This window comes from Peromyscus californicus, unplaced genomic scaffold, assembly GCF_007827085.1.
Source record: "Peromyscus californicus insignis strain IS unplaced genomic scaffold, ASM782708v3 Scaffold_11__1_contigs__length_118956290, whole genome shotgun sequence".
NCBI lineage: Eukaryota > Metazoa > Chordata > Mammalia > Rodentia > Cricetidae > Peromyscus > Peromyscus californicus.
This window is the reverse complement of record NW_026294402.1, coordinates 10,043,233-10,047,080: the sequence shown is the minus strand read 5'-3', so window position 1 is coordinate 10,047,080 and position 3,848 is coordinate 10,043,233. Positions and strand designations below refer to the sequence as shown.

The following is a 3,848-nucleotide window of genomic DNA, read 5'->3' as shown; positions in this document are numbered from 1 at the left end:
TAGAGGGAGGGAAATAATAATAAGAATATATTGCGTAGGAAAAGAATCTATTTTCAATAAGAGAAAAAATTTAAATTATTCAGAACTTGAAAATGGGACAAAAATAACTATCTGATCTTTGTAGCTGGAAGGGTTTCTCTGGTCCCACCTGGCCCCACATTCCCACGTTTCTCCATTCCACCCTGCCCCACGGTCCCACAGCCACTTATAAAATAATCATTCAGAGGCCTAATATTAATTACCAATTGTGTGGCCTATGGCAGGTTTCTTACTGGCTGACTCTTATAACTTAGCCTATTTCTATTAATCTATAAGTTGTCACATGGCCATGGTATTACTGGTCTGCTGGCATCTTGCTGCTCCTTCAGCAGTGGCTGGCGTCTCTCTCTCCTCTTCTTTCTTCTCTCTGTATATCTGCTTGGATTTCCCACCTGCCTCTAAGCTGCCTTGCCATAGGCCAATACAGCTTTATTTATCAACCAGTCAGAACAATACATATTCACAGCATACAGAAAGATATCCCACAGCACTTCCCCTTTTCTATCTAATCAAAAAGGAAAGTTTTAACTTTAATATAGTAAAATTTCATATAATAGAACAGTTATCAAGCAGGAATTACAGTTATAATGTCTAGTCTATTTGTATTTGGCAAAATTAAAGAAAATATTCTATCTGTCCTATATTTGGGAGTCTAAGGTTTCATATCTAATTTGCCTTTTATCATATCCAAGGAAATTATAACTATTTAGTCTTCAACTACATCAAAGACCCCAGAAGGATATAATATTACCTAAGTAAACAGGAAGTGCATTGTAAGCAACTTCCAAAAATTTAGAATGACAGAGACAGCTGGTTGCCTGGATAGTCACCCAAAATTTTTCTGCAACATTGAGGCATCCATCTTCGGCCTACAGGCCTGGAATATCTGACAGACTAATCTGTAAAGCAGGATTTTCTTTTTTCTTTTCTTTTCTTTTTTTTTTTTGCATCTCAACTTTTATTTGAAAACAACTTAAATTTTTCGACAAATGATTTTAGTATATAAATTTGATTTTGTTTTTATACAGAATATAAAGATTTCCCTCATTAATCTTCCATGTGAAGAGGATTACAGGCCCAAAGAAAGACACAATCTGCATACAAAGTACACCTCGTATGTGTGGCACTGGAGACAAATGGTTGTCATGCTCCTGCACATAAATTAGGACCGAGTGGAGGCATCATACAGTAGAGGGGAAATGTTCTAATCAATCGGATTCAAGAAGAAACATGACACAGAAACTGCAAAAAAGACCAAGTCAGCAGCTTTAGTTAGGGACTCGGGGTTCTAGGGGCTTGTGAGGCTACAGTGTGCACACAGACACGGCAGGGAAGAGCTAGGAGAGAGACTCAAAGAGGGCGTTCCACTAAAGCAAATGAACTAAAGGAAATGAAAGGGAGCGTGTGAGTGTTAGTATACCCAGGGCATGTTAGACCAGTGTCTGTGCAGGATGCTAAGTTAGTTACAACTTCTTCATTGGTGGGGATGAATCGTTAATGGTCTCGTTTCTGCCTCTTCTGTCCAAACTCAGGCATGTCTTATTTTAGATGGAGTATAGCTTTTATCTACTACTTCATCCTGTAAAAACATGTGAAGACAAGGTTCATTCTGGGCCAGAGGATGACCAGCGACCTTGTTTATAAACTGTTGCAGTCCCTGCTTCCTTTCCTCGATGAAATTGTCATCAAACATTCCATCGTCTCCTCTAAAAGGAAGCTGCTGCAAAAAACGCTTTCCCAGGGAGTGGAGGAACTACAACCTTGCTCTTGCTCTCTCTTTCTAGTTCACTTCAAAGCCATTCAAAGTCACTGTATCTCCTTCTAACAGTAGATTCCTTCAGCTTGAAGATAGGAAGATTTGTCTTGGTCCTGATCTGTAGGTGGTGAAGTGGCCCTGGCCGACCCCACGGTCTGCGGCTTGCTCACGTCTATCTTGAGGAAGTTGCTGGGCGGTCCCTAGGCGTCATTCAGGTTCTGTGGCTTGGTGATTGCCGGGTCTGTGCCATGTCGCTGTTGCCATGGCAGCCCCGGGCTGTCTCCACTGCCTCTGCCTTCTGCCAACGCCACCCTGCTCCAGGCTCGCGCATAAAGCAGCATTTTTTCTTTCTTTCTTTCTCTCTCTTTCTTTCTCTCTCTCTCTCTCTCTCTCTCTCTCTCTCTCTCTCTCTCTCTCTCTCTCTCTCTCTTTCTCTCTCTTTCTTTCTTTCTTTCTTTCTTTCTTTCTTCCTTTCTTTCTTTCTTTTTCGGTTTTTTGAGACAGGGTTTCTCTGTGTAGCTTTGCACCTTTCCTGGAACTCACTCTGTAGCCCAGGCTGGCCTGGAACTCACAGAGATCCACCTGGCTCTGCCTCCCAAGTGCTGGAATTAAAGGCGTGGGCCACCATCGCCCGGCTAAAGCAGGATTTTCTAAAGAGCTTTCCTACCTTGTCTTGGCAAGGATCAGCAGTCCTTTCTTTTATGTCTTGCTTGTTCATTTTGGACAGCATACTGTCAGCAGTCCAGGTAAAAGCATTTTCTTGCCCAGTGGCTATATTTTGCCACAATGAAAGTAAACTCCATATGGAGTTTTTTCAATGACCATCATCTTCTCTGAAGTAGATTGGTGCTGCCAGGAGCAGACATGTCTCATTATCATTAAAAAAAAAAAAAAAAGAAGAAGAAGAAAGAAAGAAAAGAATAGAATAGAAAAATCTATGTTATTAAAACATCTTAAATGCCATATTCTGTAGATCTCTGAAGTGTTTGAAGATGACCTGTCTAGCTAAAATATATTTCTCCTTGACCTTGAACACATACCTAATATGACTACAAGTTTGATTCTTTGTAGTAAAATTACAAGTTTGTAATTACTAACTACTAACTTACATTTCTTTATTATCCTAAATAGTTGGTAATAACTTTCAAGGACTAGAAAATTGCATTACATTGTTAAATGAACTGTACAGATACAATACCTTGAACAAGATTAGAAATGTAGGTACAGTATTTTCTAACAAAATCAATCTCAAATTTGTATCAATATACATAATTTGTATACAATATACAAAAATCCAATCCCATGTAAAACATTTAAAACTAGTAGTTGCTTACAAAAGTAGATTTAATAATCTACCTTTATCTTATCATTTCTATATCTTCCCCTTTTTTCTTTTTCAGAGTAGATTCAATAATCTACCTTTTGTCTTATCATATCTATGTCCTCTTTTCTTTTTCTTTTCTTTCTTTTTTTCAAACAAGAACCCTGGATCTAATTTCCTTTGTTTAGCCTTTTTCCTGATCATTATCAATTAACAACTTGTAACCAACCATCCTAAACAATGACAATTATCCATAACCCATTGAAAGACCAAAAGTCACCCACCCCGCCTCTTGAGAATGTGAGTGTTGTGTCCTTAAAATTACTTCCTGCTGTCTGGGGGTGATGGCATCTTTAGGGGATCCTGAAAAGGAAAATTTTGGGATAATTGTCAAGTCCTGGGAGAGGTAGCTGTATCATTTGTTGTCCAGTCTCTGCATAATGGGAAAATGCAGGGCTTGTCTCAAGTCCTCACTCAAGTAGTCTGTGAGGCTGTATCATCTCAGCTAGCCATTTTAAAATTGTCCTGAGCAGTTTGTAGTCCAAAGCTGATCTTTGGGTGGTGTTTGTCAGCTTAGTGGTATTATAGTCCTGATGGAATTGTCATTGTGGGGCCCCATCATCTTTTTGAAGACTTCAAAGTTGCTGTTAGGTGTGGTCATTGGGTGCCAAATGTAGCCTGAAAGGTTTCTCTGGCCCCACAGTCCTGCGTTTCTCCATCCCACCCAGCCTT

At 39.6% G+C, this 3,848-nt stretch overlaps 1 pseudogene; it reads right to left on the bottom strand.

Annotated features, from left to right (window-relative positions):
* Window positions 1-981: 981 nt before the first annotated feature.
* On the bottom strand, window positions 982-2,136 carry LOC128102916 (sorting nexin-3-like; annotated as a pseudogene).
* Between the last annotated feature and the right edge of the window lie 1,712 nt (window positions 2,137-3,848).